This window comes from Gossypium arboreum, chromosome 13 (genome assembly GCF_025698485.1).
Source record: "Gossypium arboreum isolate Shixiya-1 chromosome 13, ASM2569848v2, whole genome shotgun sequence".
Classification (NCBI taxonomy): domain Eukaryota; kingdom Viridiplantae; phylum Streptophyta; class Magnoliopsida; order Malvales; family Malvaceae; genus Gossypium; species Gossypium arboreum.
Window position 1 is genome coordinate 71,928,247 of NC_069082.1, and position 24,819 is coordinate 71,953,065.

General features: G+C 39.5%; 1 long non-coding RNA gene across 1 annotated transcript; it reads right to left on the bottom strand.

Moving 5' to 3' along the window:
• Window positions 1-18,211: 18,211 nt before the first annotated feature.
• Window positions 18,212-19,243, bottom strand: LOC128286650 (uncharacterized). The gene is made up of 2 exons (XR_008277269.1): window positions 19,152-19,243; window positions 18,212-18,390 (listed from the first exon to the last, which is right to left on the bottom strand). It is a non-coding gene; the product is annotated as an uncharacterized LOC128286650 (long non-coding RNA).
• Window positions 19,244-24,819: the final 5,576 nt, after the last annotated feature.

Genomic DNA, 24,819 nt, shown 5'->3' on the forward strand with positions numbered 1-24,819 from the left:
CAATTTCATTGTCCTTTAGCATCATCTAACTTCTCTATGATCTAATTACTACTTAAGTCCCTTCTCCTTCGATAATTAAACTATCAAATCATTAAACTATCAAATCATTACAATTCAATAATTACTAAGTTTTACATCTTTCACAATTTAATCATTTTTACTTAATTAACTGTCTAAACGTTAAAATTTCATCACCAGAATTTAACCTGAATACAATGCAACCCTATAAACATTAATTAAATTATTAAAGTTTAACTTCACATATCAAATTTGTAGTATCAAAACCACTGTTTCGTTACCATTAAAAAATGAGATATTACACTATTTTTATACTTTAGAGTGGTCATCATCCTTAACCCTAGGTCAGTTGCCATCCTCGTTCTTAATGTTTGATTGTGCAGACCAAAACACCCTTGGGTCGTAATTGTTTCCTATATAGAGGTGATGTCGCAACACACGAGGTCATGTGTCGAGACATTGAGGGTAGTATGCTCAACTTCAGGGTATCATTAGGGGTCCGTCGCGACACCAAAGGCAGTCTTGGAATTCTTTTATTTTGTTCCCTATGTTGCAACATTTAATGCTCCGTGTTGCAACACAACGACCAATATCGAGTTAGCACGCCTTCTAATGGTCTCCTGCTCACTCACAAAGTATATTAGCTTACCTTGAGGCCTCATTCAGCCCTAAGGTCAATAAAAGACTCAAATTACACACTTTATTGAATTTAACTACAATTGCCAAAACATAATTAAAACTTAACTAGAATGCTTGTATTCAAGCTCCTAAAGTGCAAAACTAGTTTAATCTGTTACACCGAATTATGACAGACAAAACTCCCCTACACTTAAGTCATTGCTTGTCCTCAAACAAAGAAAATTACAACAGTAAATCAAAAGATCACATAAATAAACATTTCAAATTCACATATAATCTTGGCATTATATATTGCTAACTTACCCTTTTTGTTATCAAACACCTAAGTTTAGTATATTACAAAGCATATAAGCATTAAGGGTCTCAAATGTAAGAATTCATCAATAAATTATACAAGTTATTTTGTTATCCTAGTAGGATACAATTAGTAGTGAATACAATTATTTAGTATGATTTCAAATTGTGAATAAGTCTACCAACATCATATATGGCTTTTCAGCTTGTAACGTTCTAAGGCTTAGTTCAAGAATAGTAAGTATCAAATAGTTTCAACCATGAAAATAGTTTGGCACATCATATTGTCCCTTATTCTCCCACTTAGTGACCCTTTCCCACTCAATGCCTTATTTCTCCTTCTTTTACCTTATTTCTCCTTGTAGGAAATCTCAACATCATATAATAACTACAGTTAGCTCACAAGTTTTTGTGCATGATGTGATGTGAATCGTGATAAGTTTTACAATTTATGAATGTCCGTTCTTGAAAACTAACTATTATCACGACAAAGGCAAGCGCACCTTATTGAACAGTAGTATAGCTTATGGCAAGACCGGGATGTCGAACCCAAAGGAACTAAAAGTACTAGTATTAACTTTCTTTTTATTATCTAGCCTAAAAATAAAGGGGTTTGTTTTATCTAAACTAATTACTAAACTAAGAATGCACAAAAAGTAAATTGGGGAAAAAACTTTTGGGAAAACTGAATGATTTGGATAATACCTGATACGTGATATTCATGACAGGTTTTAAATATTTAAAATGAATCGTTCTTGAAACTAACTATTATCACGATGAAGGCAAGTGTATCTATCGAACAATAGTATAGCTTTAGCAAGACCTGATTATCAAACCCAAAGGAACTAAAAGTACTAGTATCAACTTTCTTTTTATTATTTAGCCTAAAAAATAAAAGGGTTTTGTTTATCTAAATAATTAATTAAACTAAGAAATCACAGAAAAGAAATTTGGGGAAAATACTTTTTGGAAAACTCGATTGATTAAGACAATACCTAAGGAAAAATCCACCTAGACTTCACTTGTTATTTGACTCTGAATCGGACGATTTATTCATTCAACTTGTTCCATAGAGATCTCTAAGTTATGTTATTATCTCTCTTGAGACTAACAACGTCTAACCCTAGATTGAATAGTTGAAATCTTTTTTAATTAACGCCTTAGGGTTGCATTAACCGATCTATGGATCCCCTTATTAGGTTTCACCCTAATCCGGCAAAATCTTGTCACCCTATCTCTAGGTGCGCAACCAACTCCGCTTAATTATGACAGATTTACTCTTAGACAGGGTCTATTCCTCCTCTGAATAAGAGCTTAACTTGAATTAATATCCTGGAATATCAAAACAAGAATTAAGAACACATAATTAAGAATAAGTCAAATATTTATCATACAATTCAGATAATAATAACAAGATCCATCTTAGGTTTCATTCCCCTTAGGTATTTAGGGGTTTTAGTTCATACTAATGAAAGAACACATCTCAAAAGAATAAAAATAACAAAACATAAGAAAACCCAAAACTTTTGAGGGAATTTGAAGGGAGATCTTCAGTCTTGATGGTGAATCCGGCTTTTGAGAAGGATCAATCGGCTTTCCTTGAGCAATTCCTTGCTTCTTCCTGTGTGTTCCCCCTTTTCCTCCTCTTTTAGGGTGTATTTATAGGCTTTGGAATGCCTAATAGCCCTCAAAAGTGGCATTTTCCAAATAGGACTATGCTTGGGCCCGACAGGGACACGCCCGTGTGCGATTACTTCAGGCCATGGTCAAGCCTGTTAAATAGGCACGGGTGTGTGGTATGCCCGTGTGAGGAAGTCCAGGTCGTGTTGATTTCGTATGTTGGCCCATTTTCTCCGTTTTTGGCCCGTTTCTTGTTCCTTTCACTCTCCTATGCTCACCTAAGTATAAAACATGAGGCATTAGGAGCATCGAATTCACAAAATTTAAGGATAGATCATCCATAAAATGTGCTAAGCATGGGATAGAAATATGCATGAATTACGGTTTATCAAATACCCCCACACTTAAGCATTTGCTTGTCCTCAAGCAAAATCCTCAACTCATAATCGAAATAAATTCTTCTCAACTTATAATTCTTATCAATAATATCTCAAACTAATCCATAGGTAATCATACATTGAAAATTCAACTGAAAGAACATCAAAGTATCAAACATTCCAAGTTAAGCATTTTATCATGAAAACATTGGTGTCTCCCTTCATCTAAGTAATTAAATTTGATTCAAAATATCACAGAGTTTCACATCATTACTAAAGATTCACTCAAATCACTCGAGGTGTTTAAGAACAATAAATGAAGCACTCAATAGTCAATAATGAAAAGTCATTACCATATGCTTGCATGAAAATCAAATCTCCACCACTATAAATTGAAATAAAACATCAATAAAAAGGTCTTTAGAGGGTTGTAACGTGGCTTTCGTTAGAGGGTGTGGTCACAAACTGAAAGAAAGGGTTAGAATCGAGATTGAATTGAAAAATTACCTAACTAGAAAAATGACTGGTCATCAATTGCGTACAATAGAGCTTTTTCTCAGAATATGGAATTTAACTTCTTTAGCTGAGAAGATCACAACTACTAATATGTATACATGTTTTTTTTAAAGAACAAGTCAAATTAAAAAATAGAATAAAACAAAGCTAAGCAACTATTCCAACTCAAATCTCGACAAAAATAGGGATCAAATTAATTTAGGGGATTTCAACAATAATGAGTTATGGGTTAATATTGAGGGTAAATTAATGAATGGGTTGTTAGGCTCAAGGGGGTTCACTAAGGGTTAATTGTGAAGGTAGGATTTTATGGAGTGAGTGGGTTAAACCTAAGTGCCTTTATCGTTTTAACATATCAAATCAAATGGTGTGGTCTTGCATGCATAATCAAGCAATTCTAGAATAACAATTTAATACTGATGTACTCATAATGAAAGTGAGCATGAAAGAAATAATAGATGCTCTAAAGGCTCAAGATCTCATAAAAATTATGGCTTTTTGATGTTTAAACTTGTGAATTCCAACTCAAAATAATACCTAAACTTGGGGGAACAACCTAAAAGTTTTTAATTATTCAAAAATCAACTTATCATGCTTGATTTCCTAATGTCTTAAAGTTTAAACAATCAATGCATAAATGCCTATGTTTTAATTCAAGATATAATAAACATTTTAGACTAATTGGAATTCATTCTAACAATGATATGAGAAGATCGCATGAGAATAAAACAAAATTCAGGGATTTTTCTGATATAACAACCCCCCACACTTAAGATGTACATTGCCCTCAATGTACAAAGGTAGATATATTGAAAAAAGATAGATTTATAGTCATAAGATAAGGAGAGAAGTGAAACTTCCTGAATAATGAATGAATTCCTTAAACTGGAGTTTTGGAGAATAATCGGCATGAGAGTGGAAGAGGATACTCCAGTGGTGTTAGAGGTTCATTAGTCCATAAGTCCTATGCCAAAAGAATATTATATGGTCGTGGTCGAGTAGGACATGGCAGTCGTGAAGAACCTTTCTCGGTGGAGTTTTTAGTTCCTATGTGATTAGGAGCTTGAGGAGCTCTTTATAACTGTGGCATAATCAGGAACTTTTTAGGAAGTATAAGGAAGCATAATTACTCGTAATGGAATAACCGAAGTTGATAATTGTAAAATAAAAATTATAAAATCTAATTGAAATAGGCTTAAAGAAAAAATAAAAAGTAGTCTTAAAATAGAATAAAAATAAAAACATAAAATAATAAATAAAATTTTTTAAACATCTTCATCGCTAGGCTAGGTGGTTTGCGAGGTGGGGGTGGCGATGAGATGTGGAAGTGCTGACAAATCTGCTATAAAGTAGCATCAATGTTATCGAAGCACTGAAAACACTCTTGCTCGAATCAGGTAAGGCGCTCAGAGATGTCAGCGTATGAAGCTGTCGCATGAACTGGACGAGAGGGTGGTGGTGGCTGAGATGGTGGGTCCTCATGACTTGGAGGGACATCATCAGTAATGTCCTCAGGGTCTCCTTCCTCAGCTGATTGGGTGAGGCAATACTGAGGAGGGTGGGTTCCTCGGTGCTTCTCGATCATCCTCATACTAAGCATGCTCAAGATGCCTTGTGCGGACATTTGGCTAATAAGAGTAAGGGAGAATGATTAGGCTGCTGTGTTGAGGAACCTGAAGTGCTGTGCCAGTCGAGTCACGTAGGGGCCAATGGAAATGACCCCCCTCTGATGTCGCTCTGTCTGGTGGCGAATGGCGAGGGGAATAAAGTAGGCGAGGTCGAGTACATACCCATTTTCCATGCTCTATAGAAAGTAGGCGCCATGAGTGTTGATGACGCTGGTGCTCTCTCGGCGTCTTGTCAAAGTGTGTGCCAAGATGGCGTGTAGGTATCTTAAGGAGGGAGAGAGAGCCGATTCCTTGGAGTGGCTCGGGTCGTAGGTGGCTGAACTGGGGACCAAAGCGTACAGCACTTCGAGAGGGAGTAGTGGATATGGATACGGAGAGTGTCGAGGTCGTTCTCATCCATGAACTCCTCTATGTACAGGCCCAAAGCTATACTGAACTCGGGCACACTTAACTAGCGGACTAAACCACTGAGACGGAACTGGACTATTCCAGGATCATCAAAGTTGGTCATGATGTCTTGAACATGGAATGTCGAGCAAAGTACAGGTGTGAGCTCAAGGTACGTCAGCTCGATAATCGCAAAGAAGAGGTCCCATGGATCGGTTGTTAGGAGTGCTCGTACATCATCAGCCAACTGGACTTGTTCAAGCACTGTCTAGCCAATGCAGTGGCCCACACCTAAAGGTCAGGCCCATAGGATTTGGAATAGTTTCTCCTGATTGCCAGGTGGAAATTAGAGGTATGGGTGGCGAATTTCCGCGGTAGGGCCCGAGGAAGACGCCTCTTTTCACTTTTTCGAAGCGAGGACATCAGTTTTCTTGCCACGTGAGCTTGACATGGTATCCTGCAATAAGAACAAAGAATATAACATAACTAACTAACTAAAGAAGTAGTCATGAATATAGTTAAACTAACTAGTCCAACCAACAATACTTAGCAGTTTAATCTAAATGATAAAAGTTTATATAGCAATTGACATAATAAAAGCATGATTATTTTCAACATGAAATGACTGAACTAGACTCTATGGGAACACACAAAAAGAATGAATGTATTAGAAAGCATTGACTAAAATGGCAAAGAATAAACGTATAAGCATGACTATAGTGAGAACTATGAATATAAATAAAAAATCTACCAAATAAAACCATAAGAATCGTAAAATTAGTCAAAGAGATGAAGAAAATAGAGAGAAAAGAGTAAATAAACGCTAAAAAGATGAGAATGGGTGTAGAAAATGGAGTTGGAGGCAGCGCACGAGCGTGGCAGGGAGGCCATGTGGATTTGTAGCAGCTAGGGTTAAGGATTTTCAGTGAAGAAGATGATGAATAGTGAAGGGTATTTATAGATTTTGGGACACACGGCCAGGGGACACACCCGTGTTCCCCAATTTTTTGCCCGTGTGATTCGCGAATTTTGAATTTGGGCGCGTCTGACATTTTGCTCACGCCTGTCTTCCTTGGGCATGTGGGTACACACGGCAGTGTTGTACGTCTATGTTTGTCTTCGTTCGCTTCTCCCACACCCTGTATGTAGGCCCACTTCCGTGTTAATCTGACAAGTTTGACCACGGGTTCTAGACACGGGCGTGGCGAATGCCCATGCTATTTTCTCACGTTCAATCACGGTTCTAAGACACTGGCATGTCGCACGGACGTGTTGTTTTGGCATGTTCATCCACGGTCCTAACGCACGGATGTGGTGACTTATCGCATCCCGTGTTGGGGAAAATTTTACCCTGTTTTCACATGGCCTAAGGCACGCCCGTGTGCCTAGCCGTGTGTGCTTTAGAAAGCCTGCGTTCCATGGGTTGGTTAGTATGTTAGATGTTAAAACTAAAATTTAAAGAAATTAATATTGTTAGTGTTGGGGTTGCCTTCCGAGAAGCGCTTATTTATAGTCTAAGCTCGACTTACCTCTCTGGCGAATGGTCATGGTGGTTCGAGGAGTTTATACTCCTCATTCCTACTATGAATCCCATCAAAATAAGGTTTTAGGCGGGCATTGTTTACCTTAAAGGTGCCAAATTTGGGATGACTTACCTCGACTATACCAAATGGGAAAATGCTAAGTACCGTAAGAGGAATTTCTTCATTCAGTTTGGCAGTGTCAATGTGAGGATCTACGACATCTAATGAAACTTTCTCTCCAACCTTAAGTTGATTTGGTAAGGCATTGAGCTCGTTATGGTGTAGTTTTGGTTCACCGTGTTTTCTCAGTTTAAATGTCAGCCATTCATCTAACTCCTCGATTCGTAACCTTTGTTCTTCATGGATTCTTTGTTATGGATTGAAGATGGCTCATGTGTGTCCTTGAAACTTATTTCCTACAAAATAGGTTGCACTGTATGATCAGTCTTAGTAAAACAATTTGTACAATCACCTTCAATTTTCGATGTGTTGTTCGGGTTGCGAGCTTGAAGGTTGATTGTTTCGTCTCCTACAAGAAGTGTGAGTTTACCTGTGCCAACGACAATAATTGTTCTAGCAGTTGCTAAAAGGGGCCTTCCCAAAATTAAAGTAACATTACTATCCTCTTCTATGTCTAAAACAACAAAATCAATTGAGAATATAAAATTTTTAATTTTAACATACGTCTTCAATGATATGTGACAGCCCTAAATTGACCCTAGTCGGAAAGTGGTTTCGGGACCACTAAACCGAGTCATAAAAATAATTAACTATCATAGTTGATGCTCATTATATGTACATATGCATGTGTGAAAATTTCATGTTTGGATTTTGTTAATTGTAAGTGAATTTTATCAAATAGGACTTATGTGAGAAAATTTAGAAATGTGCTAGGCAAATGTAGGGTGGCCTATAAGTGCATGTTGTGAAAATGGTGGGTTTGCATGTCAATTTACCCAAATTTAAGCATGATGGCCGATCATGCTATGGGTGGAAACATGTTGCAAACATGTTGGGTTAGTGGTTATGTTAGAAAGAATAAAATAATGAAAAAAAAAAGGAAAATATGATGAAAACAAAGGAAAAAAAAAGTGTCCATCCTTTCTCATTTTCTTTGCTTGGCCGAATGTTCTAAGAAGAAGGGGGGGAAGAGCTTGAGAAAATCAGCCATGGGAGTTTCCTAGACTAAGGTATGTTTGATGTTGTCCATGAAATTCATGCATGTTTTAGTTGTTAGTTTGAGTTCTACTTAGCCCATGGTTTAAATCTTTGCTATGAGATGGAGATGATATTCGGCCATGGGTGTTGTCTTCTTGTTTGATGTTTGATGTTTGATGTTGTGGTGATGAGGCATGAAGATGAGTTAAGTTTTGCTAAGGTAGGTTTGTGTTGATGTCATTTGCATGCTAAGTGTGAAGCTTTGTAATGATGCACGTGTATGGTGCTCTTGATGTTGTGAATGGAAGTAGAGGAAAGGTAAAAGAAAATTTAGGTAGAAATGTGGATTTATAGGATGTTACAAGTATATGTAAAGCCATGTTAGGTTAGGAAAAATTCGGTCAAGTGTTCATGAGATGAAATTTTCGTTAGGTGAATTAAAGATGATAGTATAGTTGATATCATATATATATATGTATGCATATTCGCTATCAATTAAGAGCATAGGTGATGATGTGTCTAAGCTTTGTACATTCGCCATATACATATATGCATGTGTGATTGGATTATTGATAGTAGGGCGATAGCATATGGCTATTAGCCGAATAGATAAAAGCACGAGGCAGCAAGATAAAAATTTTACCATGCCGTTCCGTATGTCATAAAATCATTAAAATGTGAATACCAATATATGTAGCAAAGGGGTTGAACGAGTTAATTTATTTGTTTAAGCTCAAGATCCTAAAGGAGAGGCGTCCAACAAGGGAAATCAAGGTCATCGAGTAGCCGACTTGGAATTAATTCACCCAACACAAGTAAGTCACTAAGCGTATATTTTGTATCGATTAAAATAGACATGACGTCTATGTAATTATGCCGAATGGAATGATAAATTTATATACATGTATGTATGTGGTGATGAAAGTATTGAATGAAAAGAAAAGAGGTGAGATGTATTGAGTTGTGGATCTCGGCACTAAGTGTGCGGGTATAAACATTTATGATCATGAGATTGCACGAAGTGTGTGGGTTTTAAATTTGTACAGCACTAAGTGTGCGAGTTTGATTATATAGCACTAGGTGTGCGAGTTGATTTTATAGCACTAAGTGTGCGGACTCACTATATGTTTTTGAATCACTATTGACACCGAGTGTGCGACATTATTAAGTTGATTACGGACAATGGATCGGGTAAGTACCTTGAGTTCATGGCTAATAGGCGCTATGTTTATATTTGGAGTTGAGCTTGGTAAGTTTTGAACCTATGTGACAATTTTAATTGAAGTCACGTACATGAGAATTATCGAGGATAAGTGAAAGGCCATTTAGTTGTATGATTGTAACGAAAACAAAATGATGTATAAAACGCTTCAAATGTCCTATTGATTAGTATATGGAATGTGAATGTGTAACTTGGTGTGAGATTGAACCGAAGGTCTAAGGAACTATGGTATAGTTCGATGCGGATGAAGTAATTAGTATCGTTCTATTTTTTTCCTCTTATGATAATGTTACTAATGGATGGTAGTGCATTGCTTATGACTTCATCGAGTTATGTACTCATTTGGTGCTTATTGTTGCTTATTTAGGTTCTTGATCCATTTTATGCGTGCTCGAGACCGTCGTCAAGTCATCACACTGCTAGCAACTTTTGGTATTTTCTTCTTAGATGGTCTAAGAGAACATTTCGCATGTATAGGCTATTATGTTTTGTTTGAACTTGGTATGTAAAACTTTGGATGGCCATGCTAAAATGGCTTATATACGTTTTGAGCATAATGTTATAGTCATCTTGAATGTATATGTTCATTAAGAAGCATGGAAATGTTGGTAACGGTTAGCCATGGAATGGTCATTCATGATCACTTTTGGTATATGTATGACAAACTCTAGTTGATCCATGGAGGATCATGAAATAGGTAAAGTTGTTTTAAAATAGATGCTGACAGCAGCAGTGATGTAGATTTGAAAATCACTAAAAATAGTAGGAATAGAATTAAATAGTGAATAAATTATTTGAATGAACCTTGATGAATCTATTTTCAGAGGAAAGCAAGAAAATGATCATGTGAACAGTATGTTAAGATAAATTTAAGTTTTTGTGATACAGGGCCAGAACGGTTTCTGGATCCCCTGTTCCGACTTTGGAAATTCATTGTAAATTAACCAGACGTAATTAGAAGTCATACAATATATGCATAGATTCCTTTTTGAGTCTTGTTTCTATAGAAACAAACGCCACCAGTATTGAAGCCCTGTACAGGGAGATATCCAAGTCGTAATGCGCAAAGGTCAGGGTAGTCAAGCCCTAAAACAGGGGAGACTTTAACTAATAAACTGTACTAATTGGACTGACCAAAAATTCTAGAAAACAAATTGTAGATGAAAATATGAGTCTAGTTTCAGGAAAAAATCACAAAACTGATTTTCGAGTTCTGGAACGCAAGATATGATTTTTAGGGTGGCAAGGACGAGCTTGCCACCGCCTCGGAAAATTTTAAATGGACCGTGAGATTAATTAAGTTAAGTCTATATGCACCTTGTGTTCGACTCGCAACGGTCTCGCACGGGTGTTACAATTTAATTGGTATCAGAGCTATGGTTTAGTTGGTTCTAGGACTACCATAGCACGTATGAGTCTAGCTATACATGCCTTAATGTTAATGTTTAAATGTGTGATGACTTGACGGTTAAAATTATTGTTTTGATTAGTAAATGGATCCGGTGTAGAGAGAACCTTGGCGGATGACGTTGAAAGTGTAGCGGCTGCTCCTCGCACAAGGGACGCCGCTGTTGAACCTCGGTCATCTGCGAATAATCAAGGTGAGGGGCTAAACAAGCCTTCTTTACCATGATGAACGAGTGGGTCGCGAATATGCCCGAACCAATCCGGCTGTCCAACACTTCCGAATTTGAATAATCTACCCCAAGAGCCTGTAATGCCATCGCCATCGATCCCGTGAGGCTGAGTAAGCCACTGTAGACTTGATTAGGAAGCGGGCTGAGGAGTTCAAGGCCATAGTTACCGATGATGCCGAAGGGCCGAAGTTCGCTTGATAACACTATTCGGTGTTAGATGGTATCATGCACACCGATGAATGTCTAAAGTGTGCTATATCCTTGTTGGGAGACTCACTTACTATTGGTGGAGGACTTTGATTTCCATAGTCCCAAACGAACGAGTTACTTGGGACTTCTTTCAAATGTAATTTCAAAGAAATATATTAGTCAACGGTTCATTGATCAAAAGCGTAAGGAATTCTTGGAACTCAAGCAAGGCCGTATGACAGTATTTGAATACGAACATGAGTTCGTAAGACTTAGTCGGTATGCTCGGGAGTGTGTGGCTGATGAGGTTGCTATGTGCAAGAGATTTGAAGAAGGATTGAATGAAGATTTAAAGCTACTAGTGGGTATTTTGGAGATAAAAGAATTCGTAACACTAGTTGAACGAGCTCGCAAGGCGGAAGAACTTGGAAAGGAGAAGAAGAAGGCTGAATTTGAAGCTAGAGACTATCGTAAAAGACCGACGGTAAAGCTCCGCTTCTACAGTAAAGAAGTTCGTGGAGGACACTAATAAATCAAGACGATCGGGAATTTCCATTAGAGCACGGCCATCGACGGACTCGAGCTACTTGTAGCTAGTGTGCGCAATAATGGCCAATAGAAACCTGAATGCCCACAATGTGGAAGACGACACATAGGTGAATGTTGGGGTAAGTCTACTAACAGGGCCTGTTACGGATGCGGTTCAAAGGACCACTTCATTAGAGATTGCACGGAGCTTGATGAGAAGAATAGGATGAAAGGTGCAAGACCTAGTGGAATGAAAGCTAGAGGTAGACCACCAAGAATTTCAGGAGGTAGGGGTGGTAGTCGAGAGGGCCACCGATACTACTGTTTGATCCGAGACCCATACTCGCTAGGGCATATGCCATCCGTGCACGAGAGGAAGCATCCTCCCCTGATGTTATCACTGGTACTTTCACTCTTTTTGATACTAATGTAATTGCATTAATTGACCCTGGCTCTACTCATTCTTATGTATGTGAGACTTTAGCATCCAGTAAGACTCTACCTATTGAGTCTACTGAGTTCGTAATTCGGTGTCAAATCCTTGGGTCGTTACGTGCTTGTTGACAAAGTGTGCAAGAAATGTCCCTAGTAATCCGAGGGTCCCGCTTTCCGCGGACCGATGCTTTTGCCGCTTGATGAATTTGATGTTATTCTTGGTTTGGATTGGTTGACCGTGCATGATATGGTTGTGAATTGCAAAAGCAAGACTATTGATTTGAGGTGCGCAAATAACGACATAATCCGAGTTGAGTCTACGGACTTAAAGGGTTGCCGGTATGTAATATCGCAATGTTGGCCCGTAAATATGTAAGAAAGGGTGCGAAGCATACCTTGCGTATGTACTTGATGACAATGAATTGGAAAAGAAACTCGAATCTGTGCGGTGGTTTGTGAATACCGGATGTTTTTCTGAAGAATTAGGGTTTACCACTGCTCGGGAAGTAGAGTTTGGTATTGAGCTTGTACTGGACTACGCCAATTTCGATAGCTCCGTGATCGTATGGCACCAACCGAGTTGAAGGAGTTGAAAGCTGAGTTGTAAGAGTTGACGGATAGAGGTTTCGCTCGACCAAGTTTCTCACCTTGGGGTGCACCAGTATTGTTTGTGAAAATGAAGGATGGAACCATGAGGTTGTGCATTGACTATCGTCAGCTGAATAAAGTGACGATAAAGAATAAATATCCGTTACCGCGTATTGATGATTTGTTTGATCAACTAAAGGGAGCCTCAGTGTTTTCAAAGGTATATTTGAGGTCGGGTTATTATCAGTTGCGGATTCGAGATGCGGATGTACCCAAAACTGCTTTCAGAACGAGGTACGGTCACTACGAGTTCTTAGTGATGCCGTTTGGGCTCACTAATGCCCCTGCGGTGTTTATGGATTTAATGAATCGGATCTTCGATGATTTGGACCGGTTCGTAGTTGTGTTTATTGATGACATCTTGGTCTATTCAAGAGATGAGACCGAACATGCCGAGCACCGAGGTTAGTGTTGCAAATTTTACGGATAAGCGGTTATATGCTAAGTTCAAGAAGTGTGAGTTTCGGTTAAGAGAGGTTAGCTTCTTGGGTCATGTGGTATCCCGACGGTATTCGAGTGGACCCGAGCAAAATTTCAGCCATACTTAGCTCGAAGCCTCCGAGAAATATTATCGAGTTCGAGCTTTTTGGGACTTGCGGCTACTACCGACGATTCTCGAAAGGTTTCTCGACGATAGCCACACCAATGACGGTTACTTCAAAAGATGTTAAGTTCGAATGGACGGAAAAATGTCGGAAAAGTTTTGATCAACTGAAAACCTATTTGATGAAGCTCCAATTCTAGTGCACCTTAATCGTGCAAGGAATTTGTCATTTATAGTGACGCCTCCCTACTTGGGTTGGGTTGCGATTGATGCAAGAAGGTCGAGTGGTGGCCTATGCGCCGAGACAATTAAAGCCACATGAGAAAAACTACCCGACCCATGACCTTGAATTAGCGACCATAGTGTTCGCCTTGAAAATATGGCGACATTACTTGTTTGGAGAGAGGTGTCACATTTATTCGGACAAGAGTCTTAAATATTTAATGACTCAAAGAGATCTAAATCTGCGACAAAGACATTGGCTTGAGTTGTTGAAAGACTATGAACTTGTCATTGATTATCACCCGGGAGGGCTAACGTGGTGGCCGATGCTTTGAGTCGTAAAAGCATCGCTTGCTTTGAGAGCGATGGATGCTCACCTATCCGCTTTACCGATGAGGTGCTAGTAGTTGAATTAAAGGCCAAACCATTATGGATTCATCAAATACTTGAATCCCGTAAAGTCGACGCTTGAATTGGTCGCAAAACGAAGTGAATGTGCCTTGAATGAGGAATCGAATTTCGGATTGACAACAATGATTGTTTGACATTCAAGGGTCGATTATGTGTTCCAAGAAATTGAACTTACTTGATGATTTTGAACCAGGCTCATAGTGGCGAATGTCTATCCACTCGGGTAGTACTAAAATGTACAACGATCCAAACGTCAATTTTGGTGGCGGGTATGAAACGAGACATTTCAATTTGTTTCAAGGTGTTTGATATGTCAACAAGTAAAAGCGAACATCAAGTGCCATCGGATTACTTCACCAATCATGATACCCGAATGGAAATGGGATCGAGTGACAATGGACTTTGTATCCGGGTTACCTTTGACTCGAGTAAGAAAGACTCGGCCGGGTTATTGTTGATAGATTGACCAAGTCCGCTCATTTTATCCTCGTCTGCACGGATTTTTCGCCGATAAATTGATGAATTATACATCTCCCAAATTGTTCGATTGCATGGGGTGCCTATTTCTATCGTGGTCGGATAGAGACCCAAGATTTACATCGCGATTTTGGAGGAAGTTACAAGAAGCGTTGGGTACTAAGATGCATTTTAGCACCGCATTTCATCCCCAGATCGACGCCAATCTGAGCGAATAATTCGGATACTCGAGGATATGTTGAGATGTTGCGTCTTAGAGTTTTGTGGTTCATGGGAAAGATATTTGCCTTTGATTGAATTCGCACAACAATAGTTTTCAATCAAGCATTAAGATGGCACCTTACGAGGCTTTATACGGTCGTAAATGCCGCACCCATTATTTTGGACCGAACTTAGCGAAAGCAAAATCTTTGGGGTTGATTTGATTAAGGATGCCGAGCGTAAAGTTCGAGTAATTCGTGAAAGTTTGAAAGTCGCTTGGATCGCCGTAAGTCGACGCGGATTTAAAATGAAGAGATATTGAGTATCGTGGGAGACAAAGTGTTTCTTAAGGTATCGCTTGGAAAAAGATACTCGATTCGCCGTAAGGGCAAATTGAGTCGAGATTCATTGGGCGTATGAGATCTCCGAACGAGTTGGCCCAAGAGCATATAGGTTGCTTTTACCCCGAACTCGAAAGGATCCACAACGCTTTTCATGTTTCGATGCTTCGACGTTACCGATCCAATCCTTCGCATGTAATAAACCCCTCCGAAATTGAAATTCAAGCCGATATGAGTTATGAAGAAGAACCGATCCGTATTCTAACTCGTGAAGTGAAAGAGTTGTGAAACAAAAGGGTTCCGTTAGTGAAAGTGTTATGGCTCAAACACGGAATGGAAGAAGCTACTTGGGAACCTGAGAACTCTATGAAAGAACGATACCCAAACCTATTTACCGGTAAGATTTTCAGGGACGAAAATTTCTTAAGTGGGGGAGAGTTGTGACAGCCATAAATTGACCCTAGTCGGAAAGTGGTTTAGGGACCACTAAACTGAGTCATAAAAATAATTAACTGTCATAGTTGATGCTCATTATATGTACATATGCATGTGTGAAAATTTCATGTTTGGATTTTGTTAATTGTAAGTGAATTTTATCAAATAGGACTTATGTGAGAAAATTTAGAAATGTGCTAGGCAAATGTAGGGTGGCCTATAAGTGCATGTTGTGAAAATGGTGGGTTTGCATGTCAATTTACCCAAATTTAAGCATGATGGCCGGCCATGCTATGGGTGGAAACATGTTGCAAACATGTTGGGTTAGTGGTTATGTTAGAAAGAATAAAATAATGAAAAAAAAGGAAAGTATGATGAAAACAAAGGGAAAAAAAGTGTCCATCCTTTCACATTTTCTTTGCTTGGCGAATGTTCTAAGAAGAAGGGGGAAGAGCTTGAGAAAATCAGCCTTGGGAGTTTGCTAGACTAAGGTATGTTTGATGTTGTCCATGAGATTCATGCATGTTTTAGTTGTTAGTTTGAGTTCTACTTAGCCCATGGTTTAAATCTTTGCTATGAGATGGAGATGATATTCGCCATGGGTGTTGTCTTCTTGTTTGATGTTTGATGTTTGATGTTGTGGTGATGAGGCATGAAGATGAGTTAAGTTTCGCTAAGGTAGGTTTGTGTTGATGTCATTTGCATGCTAAGTGTGAAGCTTTGTAATGATGCACGGTATGGTGCTCTTGATGTTGTGAATGGAAGTAGAGGAAAGGTAAAAGAAAATTTAGGTAGAAATGTGGATTTATAGGATGTTACAAGTATATGTAAAGCCATGTTAGGTTAGGAAAAATTCGGTCGAGTGTTCATGAGATGAAATTTTGTGTTAGGTGAATTAAAGATGATAGTATAGTTGATATCATATATATATATATGTATGCATATTCGGCTATCAATTAAGAGCATAGGTGATGATGTGTCTAAGCTTTGTACATTCGGCCATATACATATATGCATATGTGATTTGATTATTGATAGTAGGGCGATAGCATATGGCTATTAGCCGAATAGACAAAAGCACGAGGCAGCAAGATAAAAATTTTATCATGCCGTTCCGTATGTCATAAAATCATTAAAATGTGAATACCAATATATGTAGCAAAGGGGTTGAACGAGTTAATTTATTTGTTTAAGCTCAAGATCCTAAAGGAGTGGTGTCCAACAAGGGGAAATCGAAGGTCATCGAGTAGCCGACTTGGAATTAATTCACCCAACACAAGTAAGTCACTAAGCGTATATTTTGTATCGATTTAAATAGACATGATGTCTATGTAATTATGCCGAAGGAATGATAAATTTATATACATGTATGTATGTGGTGATGAAAGTATTGAATGAAAAGAAAAGAGGTGAGATGTATTGAGTTGTGGATCTCGGCACTAAGTGTGCGGGTATAAAAATTTATGATCATGAGATTGCACTAAGTGTGCGGGTTTTAAATTTGTACAGCACTAAGTGTGCGAGTTTGATTATATAGCACTAGGTGTGCGAGTTGATTTTATAGCACTAAGTGTGCGGACTCACTATATGTTTTTGAATCACTATTGACTTGAGTGTGCGACATTATTAAGTTGATCACGGACAGCGGATCGGGTAAGTACCTTGAGTTCATGGCTAATAGGCGCTATGTTTATATTTGGAGTTGAGCTTGGTAAGTTTTGAACCTATGTGACAATTTTAATTGAAGTCACGTACGTGAGAATTATCGTGGAATAAGTGAAAGGCCATTTAGTTGTATGATTGTAACGAAAACAAAATGATGTATAAAAATGCTTCAAATGTCCTATTGACTAGTATATGGAATGTGAATGTGTAACATGGTGTGAGATTGAACTGAAAGGTCTAAGGAACTATGGTATTGTAACACCCCGAACCCGAGACCATCGCCGGTGTCGGACACGAGGGGTTAACGAGCCAAGTCCTCTTAAAGCACCGACCAATTTGGCATTTCCAGACAGGCTGGAAAACTGCGTCACTGTCGTCTTAAAAATAATATCTCGAGTTTCAAAACTCGGAAACTGATTCCGTAAATTTTCCCCGAATTTAGACTCATATATCCTCCCATGGATTTATTTCTAGAATTTTTGGTCGGGCCAATTGGTACAGTTTATTAATTAAAGTCACCCATGTTACAGAGGTCGACTACACTGACCCTCTCTCGTTACAACTTCAATATCTCTCTGTACAGGGCTTCAATACTGGTGCCGTTTGTTTCTAATGAAACTACACTCAAAAAGGAATCTGCACATATAGGGCATGACTCCTAATTCATTCTGAATAATTTATAGTAAATTTTCAAAGTCGCAACAGGGGACCCAGAAACCGTTCTGGCCCTGTCTCACGAGAACTTAAATAACTCTCGGTATACTATTCATATGATCGTTTCGTTACTTTCATATGAAAATAGACTCGTCAAGGTTCGATCGCATAATTTATTCACTATTTAACACCATTCCTAAAAATTTTGGTAATTTTTCACATCCACGTCACTGCAGCTGGCAGCCTCTGTTTTTAAGGTAGGCTTTACCTATATTGTAGTTCCCATGGACCAACTATAGTCTAGTCATACTTAGGTCCACATATGATCATGTTTAGCCATTCCAATGGCTGATCATGTGACCAACACTCCCATTCCAATCCATAATAACATCATGAAACCATATAAAATTACAAACCACAAATGGTCTAATTCAGACTCCACTTTTACGAACCATTTTCGCATGGCCGTACACATATACATCACAAAGTACTTGAAAACAACCGAGGGTAGTCCTATACATGCCATATCCAAAGTTCAACCAAAAGAGTACCAAAAGGAGGTTTGATAGTGTGGATGACTTCACTTCAATGATCCCGAATCCGATCGTTAACGAGCAAAATCTAAAACAGAGAAACAAAGGAACGAGTAAGCAATTTATGCTTAGTAAGTTTCGAGCCATAATTTACACACAACCAAAGCATAGCATTCAAGTAGCTAAACGATAATTCATATGCACAATTTCTCAATGACATGCTTACTTCACAATCCCAACTCTTATATTCATACACAATTAACGGCTTCGTTAAGGCCGATAGCTCATTTATCATTGGAGCGAATACTCATACGCACTTACTCATAGTGTGCAAAGCACACACACAAACGATACCTTGTTGTTGGGAATTTCACAGCGCATTAACTGAAAATTTTACAGCAAGCTTATAATTTTCAAATCACATACCTTCGGAGTTTAACAGATATAGCTACTGCTCAAACGCCTTGAGACATAGCCCGGTTATGATAACCCGCACAAATGCCTTCGGACTTAACCCGGATATCACAACTCGCACAATTGCCTTGGGCTTAGCCGGATATCATATCTCGCACAATTGCCTTCGGGCTTAGCCCGAATATCACATCGCACATTTGCCTTCGGCTTAGCCCGATATCTGGTCGCACATTTGCCTTCGGGCTTAGCCCGGATATCACAATTCGCACATTCATACACATCTTTGTTTCAATATCATAACAAAACTTTTATGCACAATTCACTTACTAAGAAATATCATTTGGGCTCAATGGCCACATACAAGGGCACAATTTCGATTGCTTATTACTTCATCCAATCGAATCAAAATCTAAGTTCCGATACTCGAAAACTTACCTCGGATGTTGTCAAACGATTCCGATGGCTATTCGACTACTTTTTCCTTCCCTTTATCGGATTTGTGGCCCTCTAAGCTCTTGAGCTAATTCAAACAAATTCAATTTATTAAAGTCTCGCTTGCTAGCCTTGGCCGAATACACATATCATTGACTCAACATCACATAACTAAGCACCTTAGTCAATTTTCTTTAATTACACACACATTCGGCCTTAGCTCACAACAAGGTAGCCGATTACCTAAGTCAAGAATAGGCACCATTAAGCTTGCCTCTAACCAATGCATGCACAATAATTCCCTCATGTGGCCGATTATACTTAGTCATACTTGCACCAAATCAACAATAAATTGCAAGATTTTCACATCATATGTGTACTAGGCCGAATGTACTTGCAATTTCACAAACATTCTTCAACACTTTCTTCTTTAAACAAACATATTTATCATTTACTTCATAATCAAAACATCATGTGCAAACATATATACACATATAGATGCAAGGCCGAATTTCAAGGTGTGCATAACCATGCAAAACACAATTTTTGACTATCATGCAAGAAGCATAAACCATGCTCATGAGCATACCATGGTCGAATACCTCACACCATGCTCCTTTTAATTTTGTTTTTGGTCATGGTTAAACAAAGAATTCAATGTCCTACTCAAGAATACTAAAAAGAAATTTCAAGAGTAGTCAATCCTTCATTACATGCATCATCAACAAGCTTCACATTTAGCATGCAATGGCTTTAACACAATATCAACCTTGGCCAAACACCATTTTCATGGCATAACAAGGATTTGAACCATGGCTAACATGCACATCAAGTTAGCAACCAAAACAAGCATGAATCTCATGACACAACCTCAAACATACCTTAATCTTGATGCAAGTATGACCAAATCTCCTTCTAGTTCTCTTCCAAGCCAAGCATGAAGCAAAACTCCTATCTTCTCCCTTAGTATTTTCGGCCAAGAAAGAAAGAACAAGGATGAACAAATTTTTTCTTGTTTTTCTTTCACATACACAGCAATGGGGGGAAATGCCACACTCACACACATTTTTTTTCTTCTCTTCCCACAACTTAATTATTAAATCATTTCCCTCATCATCCATTAACAAAACATGTTTCAACATGTTTTCTTTGCCCATAACCCTTGTCATGGCCGGCCACTAAGCTTCCTTTTGGGGAAATTTGACATGCAAATCCCTTATTTTTGCATGCATGATTAACTAGTCATCACACATTTCCCATCATACTTTCAAAGTTTACTACTAGGTCCTTTCTAGTGAAATTCACCTTTATAACACTAAATCGAATCATCAAAAATGCCACACACAAATTAACACATATCATAGGCATCAAAAAAATTTTAAATTATTTTTATGCCTCGATTTTGTGGTCCCGAAACCACATCCCGACTAGGGTCAATTTTGGGCTGTCACAACTCTCCCCCACTTAAGAAATTTTCGTCCCCGAAAATCTTACCGGTAAATAGGTTTGGGTATCGCTCTTTCATAGAGTTCTCGGGTTCCCAAGTAGCTTCTTCTATCCTGTGTTTGAGCCATAACACTTTCACTAGCGGAATCAGTTTGTTTCGCAACTCTTTCACTTCTCGTGCTAGGATACGAATCGGTTCTTCTTCATAACTCATATTGGCTTGAATTTCAACCTCTGATGGACTAATCACGTGCGATGGATCAGATCTATAGCGTCGAAGCATCGAAACATGAAAGACATCATGAATCTTTTCAAGTTCAGGGGGCAAAGATCAAGCGATATGCAACTGGACCGACTCGCTCGGATATCTCGTATGGCCCAATGAACCTCGGGCTCAACTTGCCCTTACTACCGAATCGAGTATCTTTTTCCAAGGCGAAACCTTGAGAAACACTTTATCTCCCACCGATGCTCGATGTCTTTACGCTCAGATCCGCGCACGACTCGACGATTGGAGGCTATCTTGATTTTCACGGATCACTATCACTTTCTGCTCAAAGCATCTTTAATCAAGTCCACCGAAAATTTTGCTTTCACCGAGCTCCGTCCAACACAATGGTGTACGGCATTTACGCCCGCACAAGGCCTCGTAAGGTGCCATCTTAATACTTGATTGAAAACTATTGTTGTGCGAATTCAATCAAAGGCAAATACCGTTCCCATGAACCATCGAACTCGAGGATGCAACATCTTAACATATCCTCAAGTATCTCGAATCATCCGATCGGATTGACCATCGGTTTGGGGTGAAAGGCGGTCTGAAATGCAACCGTACCAGAGCCTCTCGCAACTTCTTCCAAAATCGCGAGGTAAATCTCGGATCTCTATCCGACACGATGGAAATAGGCACCCGTGTAATCTCACAATCCGAGAACGTATAATTGGCTAGTTTGTCCTTTGAAAAATCAGACGACGGGACAAAGTGAGCCGACTTAGTCAATCTATCTACAACGACCCAAATCGTATCTTTCTTACTCGCTGACAATGGCAGTTCGGATACAAAGTCCATTGTGACTCGATCCCATTTCCACTCGGGTATCGTGATCGGCTGAAGTAATCTTGAAGGCACTTGATGTTCCGCTTTCACTTGTTGACATATTAAACATCTCAAACAAAGTCGAGATGTCTCGTTTCATACTATGCCACCAAAACCGACGTTTCAAATCGTTGTACATCTTCGTACTCCGGGTGGATTGCCATTCGGCTACAATGGGCTTCGTTCGAATTATCGAAATAAGTTCAATTCTTTGGAACACAGACGACCCCGAACCTCAAACAATCATCATCATCGATCTGAAACTCCGATTCCTTGTTCGAACACACTCAGCCCGCTTTGCAACCAACTCATCGTCGACTTTTTGAGCTTCACAAATTTGATGTATCAATAATGGTTTGGCTTTCAATTCAGCTACTAACACATTGTCGTCGAACGGACAAGTGCACATTCATCGTCAGAAGCGAATAATGATTTACGACTTAAGGCATCCGCAACCACATTCGCCTTTCCGGGTGATAGTTAATGACCACTCATAATCCTTTAACAGCTCGAGCCAACGTCTTTGTCGCAGATTTAAGTCTCTTTGAGTCATCAAATATTTGAGACTTTTGTGATCCGAATACACATGGCACTTCTCACCAACTAAGTAATGTCGCCATATCTTTAAAGGCGAATACGATGGCGACCAATTCGAGATCATGGGTCGGATAATTTTTCTCATGTGGCTTTAATTGCCTCGACGATAGGCCACAACTTGACCTTCTTGCATCAATACGCAACCTAACCCAAGTAGGAGGCGTCACTATAGATGACAAACTCTTTGCCGATTCGGGTTGCACTAGAATTGGGGCTTCATCAAATAAGTTTTCAGTTGATCAAAACTTTTTCGACATTTCTCCGTCCATTCGAACTTAACATCCTTTTGGAGTAGCCGTCATTGGCGTGGCTATCGTTGAGAAACCTTTACAAATCGTCGGTAATAACCGCAAGCCCCAAAAAGCTCGAACCTCGGTAATATTTCTGAGGCTTCCAGTTAAGTATGGCTGAAATTTTGTTCGGTCGACTCGAATACCCGATCTGAGATACCACATGCCCCAAAAGCTAACCTCTCTTAACCGTAACTCACACTTGCTGAACTTAGCATATAATTGCTTATCCCGTAAAATTTGCAAGACTAACCTCGTGTGTTCAAGATGTTCGGTCTCATTTCTTGAATAGACCAAGATGTCATCAATGAACACGACTACGAACCGATCTAAATATGGTCCAAGATCCGATTCATCAAATCCATAAATACCGCAGGGCATTAGTAAGCCCAAACGGCATCACTAGGAACTCGTAGTGACCATATCTCGCTCAAGGCGTCTTGGGTACGTCCGAATCTCGAATTAAGAATCGATAATAGCCCGATCTCAAATCTATTTTCGAGAACACCGAGGTTCTTCAGCTTGATCGAACAAATCGTCGATACGTGTAACGGATATTTGTTCTTTATCGCCGCTTTATTAAGTCGACGATAGTCGATGCACAACCTCATGGTTCCATCCTTCTTTTCACAAACAACACCGGCGCACCCCAAGGTGAAAAACTCGGATGAGCAAAACCTCTATCCACCTATTCTTGCAATCGAGCTTTCAACTCCTTTAATTCCGCTGGTGTCATACGACACGGAGCTATCGAAATTGGAGTGGTACCGGTACCAATTCGATGCCAAACTCTATTTCCGAACAGTGGTAAACCCGCAATTCTTCGTGGAAAACATCCGGTATTCACAAACCACCGCACAGATTCGGGTTTCTTTTCTAACTCCTTGTCATCTAGAACATACGCAAGGTATGCTTCGCACCCTTTCTTACGTATTTCGGGCCAACATTGCGATATTACAGCTGGCAACCCCTTTAAGTCCGTAGACTCAACCCGAATTATCTCATTATTTGCTCACCTCAGATCAATAGTCTTGCTTTTGCAATTTACAACCGCATCGTGCATGGTCAACCAATCCAAACCAAGAATAACGTCGAATTAAATCGAACGGCAAAAGCATCAAGTCCGCGGAAAACAAGAACCTCGAAATACTAGGGACTTTTCTTACACACTTTGATTTACGTTTTGTTCAGATAAACTCGGGCAATCCTTAATGAAATGATCGACTGATCCGCACTTGTAACAGGAGCGGTCACGAATCTACAACTCCCAGAATGCCATTTGTCACAATATTGGCACTCCGTTCTGTCTCGACGATCATTGCCAACACCGGCGATCGAAGTGACTCAGCGTGCCCATAGGGGTCGATCGCGGTCTCGTCTAGAAAAGCCCGAATCGTCTCTAGACCGCCTAAGCCATCTCTAAATTTCTTTAATGACGTGGGAAGGGCTTTCAAGACCTCTTACTGAAATTCCTTGCTCCCACTTCACTTTTCTTTTCTCCATATTGAGCTCCTCGGCTTTGCACGCCGCTCGACAAGGGCCACAAACTCTCGATTTCCAAAATACCAACATACGACTTTATCTCATCATTCATCCATCTTCAAGCATTTACACATCACACTTCAAGAAATGCATTCTCACGCGTGCATCGCTAAGCCTCACAAATTTTCGTCAGAGTCGGAATCGACATGGAACCTTGTTTAAGTTCAAGAAATTCCTTCCATTTTTGATCCATAAATCTCTGACTGATATACTTCTTCCAAAACTCGATTTGGAAGAACTCCCAGGTTACTTGCTCTCTAGGCACAACCGAAGTTAGAGTACTCCACCAATAGTAGGCGGAATCACGTAGCAAGGAGATAGTACACTTTAAGCACTCATCGGGTGTGCAAGATAGCTCATCGAGCACCCGGATAGTGTTGTCCAACCAAAATTCAGCTTGCTCGGCATCGCCGCTATCCGTAGCTTTAAATTCAGAGCCCCATGTTTTGAATCTCGTCGATCGGGGCTTACTTGACCTTATTTGGTCGAGCCACGGAGGTATTGTAGGTGCGGGGGTTGCGTTAGTCGGGAATGGAGGTTGTGGAACAGCCGTGTTAGTTCGAATGTATTGGTTGAACCAATCATTCATCACGCTATAAAAGACTTGCTTAGCCTCATCATTCGGATTGCTAGCAATAGGTTGAGAGTCTGCCGGCGCTATCCCTTACACGGGAGCAGGGGCCACACTCTCCACATCATC